Genomic DNA, 13151 nt, shown 5'->3' with positions numbered 1-13151 from the left:
GCATACTATTATTTGCCCTCTCTTGTCCCTTCTGCTAACACCCATGTCTTGGGCCACCCTTCACTTGTCTTGTGGCTTTGTGCCACTCATTATTTCTCAGACTTACCACCCTCATAAGGGTATTGTGAAGGAAAAATAAGTAATTGGGCAGGAGAATCAATATGTCTCAAACTCTTTGGAGGGAAAGGAAGATATACATATGAATATGCATACTTTAATATGCTGCTAACCAAGATGTGTTAATTCCCAACAGATGTGTATGTGTCACATTGACTCACAAACTACCCAACCACATTTTAGCATAGCATATTGTACAAGCCCAGCCATGCAGTTAGTTAGGGTTCAGTGTGGTGTACAAGTTGAGAAATTGGGTTAAATGACTAAACCAACGGTAATAATGGCTAGGTAAGTCATGAGAGACAGCCAGTTAGGGGTAGTGATTAAGGCACTAGGCTAGAAATTTTAGGAGACCATGAATTCTAGTCTTGCCTTGGGCACCAAGCCCATTGGGTGACTTTGGGCCAGTCTCTCTCTCTCATCTCTAGAAAGAAGGCAAGGGCAAACCATTTCCAAAAATCTTACCAAGAAAATGGCAGGGACTAGTCCAGACAATTGCCAGGAGACCATACTGACTCAAAGGCACCAAAAAGAAAAAGTAATGAGAACACAGCCAGTGAGGATTTTAAACAGCTTTTCAACGAGGACATGATATTCTCACTATCTGCAAAATGTTGGCTGTCAACTGAAAAAGACAAGATACCCCCAAACTGGGGATGCAGGTAAGGATGAAATAATGAAACGGCCTTTTGGAAAAGAAATGGCTGAACAGTACCTGAACAGAAAACACACAATAGGCCAGTTAGGTTTTTCCACATTGCAGCCTTCAGTGCATAAACGAGCTGAAAATGAAGCTGGCTTAAGAAATCTTTTTCAGGATTTCAACCCATTTTGACCACAATGATGACCAGATGTATGTATGTATGTATTACCCCACCTTTATTATTTTTATCATTAACTCAAGGAGGCCAACATACCTAATACTCCTTCCTCCTCCTATTTTCCCCACAACAGCAACCCTGTGAGGTGGGTTGGGCTGAGACAGGGACCGGCCCAAGTCACCCAGCCGGCTTTCGTGCCTAAGGCAGGATTAGAACTCTCAGTCCTCTGGTTTCTAGCCCAGCACCTTAACCACTAGACCAAACTGGTTCTCTTCTGTTCTATCTTCTTCTATCTATCTGTTCTATTCTGTTCTATCTATCTTCTATCTGGACTGCAGTTAAAACAGCCCCAAATGAGTGGATTGCCGTGATTCCTCCTACCTGCCACTCATGCCAGGAAAGCAAGCACCAAATTGCCCTCTGTTCTGTGGACAGGTTTTTGAGGACTGGTTAAAAAAAAAAAAGAGCCATTTTACAGTTATTATTATCACTCCAAGCAGTCATGGATTACTGTCTGCTTCATCATATATGTGGGAGGAATATTCCATACTATACATGTGCCCCATCAAATATTCATTGCTTTATTTGCAAACAGTAAAAATGAGAAGTAGTATGTGATTTCTGGGGATCACAAAAAAGAGGGTGAAAGTGTGCCCCACATTGTTTGGCTTGTCAGATCCTCTCTGAGAATAGCTCCACCATTTAAATTAAAGTCTGCTGAAGGTAATCTTACATCACCCTGTGGCACCTTTCACATAAGACCTGTAGGAAATAACGGTGGTGGCAACAGCCATCCACACAGAGAAATATGACCCTGGCAGTGATTGTAACAGAGACACACACGGGCATGCGCACACACACACACAGGGTTGGGGAATTCACTCTATAAATTCCAAGTCAAATTTTCTTCCCAGAGAACTGCTCAATGTTATTTCCAAGATCCAGGGATTCTTTGGTGTACTGTCCCTATTTATTTCCTTTCAACTGAAGAATCTAGAAATCTCACATCTTTAGGGCTGGCTATTATAAAATAGAATAGTGGGACTCTTAGAACAACAGGCTGACTGGGAGTTTTTGGACTAAAGCAATGGATCCAAATAAGACTAATTAAACAGCTTGCAAGAGTTAGACTGAAGCATGAGCAACAAGGATCATTGTTACTTTGGTCTGCTGAAATTGCCAAGCAATTCCTCATTGCAAAAGAATTGGAAAAGGGAGGTGTTTATTCTTCTGTAAGTAGTGTAGGATGTTCTGAGTGGGATACTCCCAGCAGGGGCCAGAAGGCAGAATGAAAAGGTCTGAATGTGAACACAAGGAGCAAATCTTTGATTTTTCAAGACATCTGCCAGATCCAATAAAGCTAGTACCTCCTTCTTAGTAAGAAAACAAGGGCTCTTTTCCTGGAGAACGAACAATTCGAAGAGGGTGTAACTGTTCATAATTATGATTTGAGTGACTGTGCTTTGTGAGAATATCAACAAAAGAAAAGGCCTTTTGAAGACCCAATGTTTCTGAATTATGCCAGTGTAAAGAGATTTGTGTTTTTTAAAGGATGTTTAATTAAAACCTTAAAAATATGTAGCTTTTACTTCACAACAGAGGTTTGCAAACAGTTGCACAAAGTATCACAAAATGTGATTCAAAGGGAGATCTTGCTGCTGAGATAGAGGATTGTTGAGTTAAAAAAGCTACCCACCACTCCTTCTGACAGCAGAAAACTATACTAACATAAAAATCTGCTCCCCCACCGATAACCCCTATATTGTCACAGGTACAATCCGAGCAAGTTATTCTGTCCTTACAGTGTACAGGTTATGTTATAGACAGCAACTGGTGGATTTCCCCAGCTTTGTTTCCCGCCCCTTGCTCTAAATGTCACCAGCCACCAGGAAAACATCCACTAATCCCTCTCCTTAATGTGGGCTGGGGTAGAAGAGTTTTGATAGCTGGTGAGACTGGCAGTTTAGTCATCTGTCAAAATTTCCTCTTGGTTTTGCACATTTTTTTTGCATCTCAGCTGGTATTAGGCTGCTTTTGGACATGGATTTCATGCTATTCCAGAACAGTATTAAATCTGCATTCAAAAGGCGGCCAACCAGCAGCTGGTGGGCACAGGAGAGTATGGCTGTGTCTCCCATTTACCATGCAGCCACACCTTGTCACCACTGCTGGTCCCTTATGGCAGGTATGGGGGGGAGGGGCAGGCTGCATGGTGAAGTGAGAAAGAAAGCCAGGACTCTCCTGCACAACTGTCCCTGCATCTGTACCTATACCTGGTGGCTACAGGGGTCAGCCTGGTTTGAAAAACCGAGAGTCTCCTACTACACAAAAGAGAATGAATCTGGAATACAGAGACCAGTGGGAAGGTAGCATACCTGTCCTAGCTTAAATCTGGGATCAGATGAAGGCAGCTTCATAAGGATACAGCAAAAAAAGATGATGCCAAGCTATGTCAGTATTACAGTTAGATGCAAGTGAGGAAATTCTCATGAATATGTGGAAATTAGAAACCTGCAGTTGCAGCTTGTTACAGTAGTTCAAATTAACATTCAGAATCTGTCCTTGCTACAATCCTTTCCCAGTTCCTGTGCCATTGTGTCACTGAAGTAAGAAAATGGAAGCCACTTTGTGTTCTGCCTAACAGTATACAGTCATACTCCTTTTTAGCAACTTTATGCAAAATGGTTTTGTTTTAATCTTGCTTCATGTTTACTGATTTGCTTAGGTGCTACTTCCTTATTTTCTGCATGTAACAGTGATATGGGGAATTTCTGCCCCTTAGGAAATGGAATTTTTCCAATACAATACAAGCTCCTTAGAGCTACATTAGGCATACCTAACAGTACACCTATTTCCTTTTTGCATGCAGAAACTGGCACATACCCAATTAAAGCCAAAATAATTGCTAAGGTGCTTAATTACTGGGTTAGGCTTTAATTGTTGGGTTAGGCAGATTCCCAATTTGTCAAGTTGTGTCTTTTGAAGCAAATGAAATTTCCCACTTCATCTTGAAATTGTTGGTTTACCTTTTTAACCAATCGTATGCATCTCTTCTGCTCTTCACCAAAAGTCTTTCTGAATTCAGATAATGCATATGATAATCAGCTAATTAAAAACAGGATTCCTGACATTTTCAAAGGAATTGTTTACATAGTAACATCACCTCTTGGCATGCACTTAATAAAACCAACTGAATATGAGTACTGTTTAAGGTGTGTAACAGAGCCATCCCTTACAGAGGTACTCACCAGAATAGTTTAAACAAATGACAAATTCCTTAAAATACCATATACCACAAGTAGTCCTCGTTTAGCGATCACAGTTGGGACCAGCAACTCGGTCGTTAAGTGAAGCAATCGTTAAGTGAAACTGCGACTGTGCTTATGAACTTACTTAAGCTTTGCTTTACAGACCTGTAAAGGTCATAAATGTGAGGATTGGTTGCAAAGTTACTTTTTCATCACCGTTGTAACTGCAAATGGTTGCTGTCCAGGGCAGTCACTAAATGAAGACTTACCTGCATGTGTTTCTGCCCATGTTCAAATAAAACTATAGGAAACCTTTCATATTATTTATTGCACTGTCCTACTTGTGCCCATGGGAAATTGGGGAAACTATTTTGGCCCAATTCACTCAAATTTAACATTTAATGAATTCAGACAGGGGGGCTTTATTATGGAGGCAGGAAAGCTTTGCTCAAGCAATTAAACCAAGAAATGATTTTTATTAAAATTCTTAACCTTTTACTTTTATAATTAATGTAGCAATAATGCTCCGTAAGTTTTAGTTAATTTTATGTATTCTAATTTATTTTAATTTTGGTTATCTTTTTACTTAACTCTCATACCGTTTATTGTAACTTGTGGTTGAAACAATAAATAGATTAAATTGAATATCTGCTTAAACTTCCACACTGTTCCAATCAACTTTGAGCAGATTACAATTTTTCCTCACAGTAATGAACTACTATATATAAACCCTAACAATGTAATTGGTAAAACAAGCCCTAAAAAATCCTCATAACAAGAAGCATCCATTAGCACAATAATAATAAATTTTCCTGGTGTTTCTTCCATCTCAGGAGCAGATAATCAGTCCCTTTCTATCCCTGTGCAAGAGCCAGGTCCTTACAGTCCTCCAAAACATTAAAAGAGAGAGATCCCGCCTTAACTCTGTGGGTAAGCTGCTCCAGAAGAAGAGACATATGGATGAAATACTCAGATTCCTCAGTACCTTTAAATCTTTGCCTGCTGTGGCCTAAAAGTCTCTGTTCTGCTTTAGTGTTATTCCTTTGGATTCAGCTGCTGTTCAGCATTTCTTGGACTCTCCTAAAAACTATCTGAGCCGTTATTGCCCTGCACTGGCATGACAGACTGAAATATCAACAAGCCAATCACATTTTAGGCTTGTCACTTATGGGAACTCAGGCCATGTGGTTACTTTATGGTTGCTTGCATATGTCATGCAAACTCAGAACTGGATTAACTGAGCGTGTTGTGGGAATAGAGTCTGTCAGAGTGATTCTTAGGCAAAGTGTCTAACTGCACTGTGGTGACCTGTTTGCAATTATTCTTGGATGAAAGGAGCTACTTAGATCTGTTGTACTTTTGGCTTTTAGCCCAGTTTGCAGACCGTGCAAGGGTAATCCTGGCTAACAATTCTTTTAAGCCCCTTAGCGGCCTTTGATTCTAACAACCATTATCTTTTTCTGGGTCGCCTGGCAGGAGCCGTCCGAAGAAACATGACGCGGGTGGTCGTCACTGGCGGGGATCTGTCCCACAGGATATCGTTCCCCAGATCATGCGAGTTTGAGCGAAGGGGCAGACTGTTAGGCCCGTGGTCGTCCTGCCTCCAGCGAGCCCTTCCTTCTTCCTCCAGACGCGGGTGCATTTTCCTGTCGCAGCGACCCGGGAGGGGGTCAGAGGGATTGGAACCCGGGCCCGCGCGCACCCCTCCGGCAACCGTTACGCCGCGCCAGGCCCGCCCGAGCTGCGCGCGCGCCAGGAGCTCCGCCGGCGATGCCGCTTGGGCCCGGGCCATGTGCCCCCCGGAGATCTTTCGCGACCTGGTCCGGAGGCGCCCGGGGGGGCTGCTGAAGGTGGCGGCGGAGGAGGACGGGCGAAAGGACGACGGGCACCACGTCTGGCGGGCCCGCGTCTGCCTCTTCTCGGTGGGGATGTCCCGGGGCGGCGGCGTGGCCTCCTCCTCGGGTGCCCCCGCTCGCAGGCCGGAGCAGCACCGCGGGGTCTTCTCCGAGGACCAGTTCCTGGCCATCTGCCGGGAGCTGGCCAGCCCGGGCGGGCCCCCCGACAGGTCCTGGCAGCTGGTCGTCGACGCCGAGGGCGTCTGCATCTACCGGCTGTACGACGAGGTGCGAGGCGCCGCACCAGGGACCCCCGAGCCCGCTGTCCGGGGGAGATGGGCGGGAGAGGGCGAGGGCTTTATTTACTTACTTACTTACTTACTCACTCATTCATTCATTCATTCATTCAATTAATTCAGCTTATTCAGTTCAATTTCAGTTATGCTGTACTATGGTATTATTATCATAGAAACCAAAACCTGAAATATTCCGGGGGAGGGCGCTTACCCCAGAGTTCATTACAATATTGCCCACCTAGTTGGCAGCACTTAGCGGAGCTTGACTCATTTCAAAAAGAATGGGAAGGCTTCCATGGGAGACTGGCCAGAAATCAAAAACAAAGAGGCAGGGTGAATCTCTTCTGCCCCATGGTGGAGAAGCCAGAGTGGTTGCATCCATGTACTCTCCAGCAATCAGGCTAATTGTACAAAAGACCTTACCTTTAATTATGTTTTAACCTCACCTCTTTTCCCCAAGGAGTTCAAGGGGGGCTGCAGTGTGGCTTCCCACCTGTTATCCTCACAGCAACCCTGCAGGGAAGTTCAGTAGGAAGAGGCAGACTATGACCCAAAATCTTTCTGTAAAAGGGTGGTTGCGGAAGATTGAGCCTTGGCGCTCCCTTATCAGTCTTCCACATTTTAACCACTTTGCCCATGAGCAAAACCATGGAGAGAATAGGACTGTCAGGTGTCTTCCACCAAAGACATGGTGGTATAGTTTTTTAATCTGGAAGCGTTAATCTGTCAATTTTTTTAGCCATCTTTTTTGGGAGAAGAAATAATTATGAAGTATTTGGGCATACATAAAATGTCCCTGTCTTAAACTATGAAGATTGGCAAAATCAAAGGTTCTTCAAGTCCAATACTGTTTCCAATAGTCACCAGCCAGGAGCCTTCAGGAAATCTTGCCCACAACAGCAAAGAGTCAGTTTTCTGTATTTCTTCGCTGCTGTCCAGTTGTCCAGATGTTTGCAGCCTAGATAGAGTAGCCCTAGCATTTAGAGGTATGCTTTTAAGGTGAAGGTTCTGTTTAGTTGTGAGTAGTAGTAATCTTTGATAGATTTGGCCTATTAGGGGAACTAACACAGAAGATAGGAAGGTTAACAAAAAGAATAGGCCTATGTTTGTTTCTATAAGTTGAGCCACTATGACTGAGTGGCACTTTGTAAACTGCTGTCACTAAGTTTCTCATAAATAAATAGGAAAAGAACATTTACAAAGGTATTTATTTATGGATTTTTATTGGCAAATGCCCAAAGAGACACCTTCATTTTTCATGAAGTCATCCTGCCCTTCAAGACTCGGGATCCCATGATCCTGCAGCTTTTATTTTCTTTTTTTCTGTTTCCCAGACATGAGATGAGATGAAAGTGAGGGCTACCAGCTGGAGTTTATCTTACTTAACCATGGGGATATAGAACAATTTTTTGTTTTCTTTTCCTTCTTTTAACTTAGGGAAGTTCACTAGGACAAAGTTGGAGAAGCTGTAGCATGCAGATCCAGCTCTTACTGCAAGGACTGGCTTTTCTGCAGCATCCTTGAGCTGGTCAGGGAGCCAGGCAGAATGCTTGGAGTGTACGTAGAGGCAGAATTTTCTCCTACTCTCCATATGTAGTTTCCATCTTTGGAAATAAAGCTTTTGTTCCCCTCCTCTTCATATTCTGTAGAGCTTGCTGAAAGAGTACAAAGAGTGATGTGGGTTTGGGAATTAAAAATAATTATTTCTCCAAAGCCCAATTGTTCTCTTACATTAGAAAACTTATTGTACATTTGTTTTTTCAGGAGGAAAAACCCTACATAATATGCTTATCACAACTATTGTCAGCTCCTGAGATCTGAAAGGCCTAGATAAGACTTTAAACTATTTTCTCCAATATATTATCAAATAAAATAGAGTCTCTTCATCTTAGATTTTTTTTTAAACTTAAACTTTAATTTTTTTCTTTCTTAGATATACCCATTGATTATCTCTATGTTTATTTAGGAGGTATGAACAACATATTTCTATTGTCCCTTCCTGATTCCTTCAGCTCAAGAAGATTTTCTGTAGTGCTTTAGTACAGTCTAGTACTGTCCATGTTTATCCATATTCAGGGTGGCTGGCTTCTTAGTACAGGTGGTCCTCAACTTAGGACCATTTATTCTGTGACTGTTAAAGTTACTGTGGCGCTGAATGAAGGGACTTACAATCAGTCCCCGAAGTTACAGCCATTGTAGCACCCCCGCAGTCATGTGATCAAAAATGCAGGCACTTAGCAGCCCACATATACTTACAACCATGAGGGTGCTTAAACATCCCCCACCCACCTATCTCCCCCCCCCCCATCTATGCCCTTTGAGCCCCCTGGACTCTGGCTTTTGCCGCCCCAGCTGACCTTCACCATCTTGCTCCCGCTGCTGACGAAGTGTACCCAGCCTGGTCCTTCACAAGGCAGCTGTTGGCCATGTGAGGCTTTCTTCCCCAGGTCGTGCATGGCAGTTTCCTCGCAAGACCTGGGGAAGAAAGCCTCATGTGGCCAGCAGCTGCCTTGCGAAGGGCCAGTCTAGGCACACCTTGTCAGCACTGAGAGCAAGAAGATGGCGAAGGTCAGCTGGGATGGCAGAGCACAGGGCAGAGGGGCCCAAAGGGCATTAGATGGGGGGAGATAGGCGGGTACGGGGAGTTGGAGGCAGTTCCTTACCTTACTAAGGCTCAGGGCTGGGAGGGACCAAGCCCAGAATGGCTTGGATTGGGGTGGGTCCTTGGCTAATGACTCGTGTAATTTGCTTAACAACAACAATGGAGAGTGCTGGGATTGCTGTTGCTAAGTGATGCAGTCATGTGACATTGAGCTTTACAACCGCATTGCTTAGTGATGGAAATTCCGGTCCCAATTGTGGTTGAAGGTCGAGGACTACCTGTGAGGGTATCTAGGATTGCAGTCTGATTCATTCTTCTGTATGCTAACTCCAATAAGATGTGGGTGTCAGTTAAATGTTTTTATTGTTTACCCTACAACTGAAACTCCTCTCTGTTGACTTGCCATATTGCTGCCAAGAAAATTATGTGGATGTGTCCATGTACTCATAAGGAGTCAATTTTGTGTTGAAATGCAAATATAGAACACAGTCTAAATCAACATCTGAATACATTCATTCACCTATTAATCGCCAGCTTTAAAATTAGTTTAGAACTGATATAGCTACTTCTTCCTTCTGGTGCCTTTCCCAAACATTCAGTTTTTCCCAAAGTCTGTCCAGGAGCCTTTTTATCCATTGACTGGTCTTTATTCTCCCCTTTCCATGGTCAAAATCCAGCATTCTAGTCATTAGATCCTGTAGATTCATCTGGTGACCATCTCTGATCAAGAGTCTGATATGCAAGTTTAGAATGATCTTGTAAAATTATTAGTATTTCATGCTTTTAAGTACTTATTCCAATATGCATGCATGCACACAATTATGTCAAGTGTTATGATGTAAACTAACAGCTGGACAAATGCCAGAATGATGATCAAAAGCACAACCAGATGTAAAAGACATGTTGCTGATTGCATATTCTTTCTTGTTACTGAATCCAGATGTGATATGATACACATGGAGTTTATATGACAGAATGTGCATCTATAACAAATGGTGCTGTGTGATAGGAATGATTCCCCCCCAATCAAAACCAGTACAGAGTTTAAACTAAGAAATTCTAGTTTTCTGAAAACAATTGTATCTTCTTACATTTGAGAGGCAAGCTATGATTCCACATGGAGCAATCACTCTGGTGACCAATGACTACCCACAATTGATACTTCTGCAGCTTCAGCCCATGTTCACATATTTATGAGGTAGCCAGACTCAGTACCTAATCACTGCTGGGAATGGCTTAACAGTACCTACAGAATGGTGGCAGGTTACAGTCAGGCCACTTGGTATCATTAATGAAGACAACAATGTCAGACTTTGCTATGATGTGCTTTATATAGAAGTGGATCAACACCTTCTCAATTAATTTAATTCCCATGTGGTATTGGCAAATTTGAGGACAGATCTCAGTACAGATTTGAAGCGGCTTCTACTTTGGGGATAGATAATTGGCCAACGAAGGGCATTCTGCTGTGAAACTTTAAAGACTTGCTGCTCAACTGGCCAAGAGGAAAATGTGGTCAGAGCTAGCGTGGTTAAAGCAGCTGCTAGGGAAGCCTGGAAGGGAACTCACTGCAGCCAGGAAGCCCAATCCTCCACCAACAAGTGCTATCATAATTGGGATGTGCGCAGATGGAATGTTGGAAGTCCTGGCTGTTTCATGTGCGTATTTTGTAGCTTCCCAAGAGAGAACAATTTTGATAGTTGGGTTTAGAAATAAAGGATTTTAAATGGTAAATTATCCTACTGTTCAGATTATGCCATCTGTTGGGCCAATGTTGACCCCAGTCGAGAACAATTTCACAGGGGATTTAAAACAGTCTGTGCTTAAATTGCTTTGTGTACGAACTATGCATTGGTTGGAGTTCTCACAGTTAACATTTTAGTTTCTTCTTTCTCTTTCAGTTTTTCTTCCAAAATAAACACTAATCACATGTTCATAAAAAGTTAAAATTCTCAGGTCAAATCATACTTGTGTGAATGTTAGGAGTTTGAAATACCATTTCAAGGAAAAAAGTTAGGTTGTCTCACAACTAATTTGCCATTAGGAAACATCTACAAGCTTCTAAAATTGAAAGGAGATGCCAATAAAATAATAAATAAATCACCTAAAATACATGGTGGAATCCACCTGATAATTTGCAGTTACGCTCAAAAGTGTGGGATATATCTATTGTTATACAAGGTGCTTTCAAATTCGTATTTAGTTTTAATTGGAAATATTTGCTAATTTTCTGGCAAATACTTGTTTTTCACTAATTTGGCATATAGATGGATCTGTGGTGTCTTGTTTTGCATTAGCATCTTTATGCATTCTAAAGACTACTGCCTAGAAAGTATATTGTTAAAGTTTGTTGTATGCAATGTAAAATAACTGAGAAATGGAAAAAAAGGTTCAGTATGCTTAACGTTAATGCTCCTTACCCTTCCTAAAAATATTGGAGGCCGTTTCCCTTCCCCCAAGTCCCTAATTAGAAAGCTATTTCCTAGGAATCTTAATGGTTGCAAAGAGTGATACCCAGCCACTAGCCCCTGGATTGTGTATATGTGTGAAAGAGAGATAGGGAGGGGGAAATAATTGGAAGAAAGAGACAAGCATGGCATGATTTCAGTCCATTAACATAAGAAGACCCTGAATTGTGAGACTTGGAAAAGCCATAATTACAGTTCAGAAATTGGGGTGCTTTAACATGCTAATTACTGTAATTAGATGCAGTGGGCAACATTTTTCATAATGAAGTGAAACTGCTAAAGAAAGGGAATTTACGGACTTTGAGCCCAGTTTCTGCTATTTTCTCTGAATTTTCAGAGATCTGTACTCAAAAGTATTATTGAAGTTATCTCAACATAGTAGCTAGATATTATGTACAGTATCTGCATAAATAGCTTAGAGAAATAAAATAAGCATTTTTCCTGATGTGTATTATTTCTTGTTAATCCAGCCTACAGATTTAAATAGAAGGAAAGCTTTTCTGCAAGATAATGGAATAGATGAATTTCTCAACCCTGAGAAAGAGGAGGTGATGCAAAAAGAATCGGGATGAGTTTTGTAACTTTTGAGATTGTAACTTTTGGCCTACAATCTTGATTATAACTTTTAATACTAAGTGAGGTTATGAGTTATACAATATAACTTACAACTTTTATTAATGTATAACCTCATATATAAATTATACAATAGTTCTAGTTGCAAGTATCTACAGGTCGAAATCGATTGTGGAATAACTGAAGTATCTTTTTGTTGGTAGGAACATGTTATTCACATCAAGAAGGCATGTTTTTTATAAACCATTGTAATTTTTCTGGCTTATAACAAGAAATAGCTTGTACAGTATAGGTATGGTTTATTGAGTCAAAGGCCATGGTGGAACTGTAATACAAGTCTGATGATCATATTTAGAATTTCAAGGTTTCTGTGTTCATAATCCTTGATGAAATATATTTTGAACTGCTGTTCCATCTGACTGCAGCTGTGTTCACTAGATCAAGCCATGCTCAGATCAAACTTGGGTTACATATTCAGAACTTGAATGATTTGTCTCTTGATTTTAGTGAGAAACGTTCTTTCCTTCATATTTGCTATACTTCTTTCCTGCCTTTGCCAAGCTGGTGGTTCCCAATGTTTTAGATTCCAACTTCTGTCAGTCCCAGCCAATAGACTGCTCTATCTGCTGACTACATCCAGCCTTGGAGCAGGCTACTAAAATTGTGCCATTTTAGTATATACCATATTCCTTTGTATTGGCATACTTCATTATTGCAAAATATCTTCCTGAAGCAGTGGGAAAAAGAAGTAAAGCTTAAAGATTTTTTTAAAGCAATTAAATAAAAGTATCCTTCTGGATAAAATTTTGTTGTGACTTTCTATAATATAAACATTCAGTTTTAGTTTAATATCCAGAGTAGATATAATTGCTTACCTCTGAAGGAGCAGGTTTGATGCAGATGTATTCCAGCACCTGCTGTGGTCTTCTGTAGCATAGAACACCAGTTTGGTGGTTTCCAGTTGTGTTAGTCTACAACTTCCATATTCCCAAATATTAATATTGTACATGAAGTATTAGTCTTTTGAATAATAGAAGATTATTGGTAGACTTTATAAAGATTCTAACATACCAGGAATCACTATTATTTAATCTATGAGTCTTTGGGGGGGGGAAATCTGGGTTTAGGCAAGAGTGGATTCTACCTTCATAAATGTTTCTCATTATTTATTTACTTTCAATACATTTTTTA

This window comes from Candoia aspera, chromosome 2, assembly GCF_035149785.1.
Source record: "Candoia aspera isolate rCanAsp1 chromosome 2, rCanAsp1.hap2, whole genome shotgun sequence".
NCBI classification, from domain to species: Eukaryota; Metazoa; Chordata; class Lepidosauria; order Squamata; family Boidae; genus Candoia; species Candoia aspera.
This window is presented reverse-complemented; position numbering follows the sequence as displayed.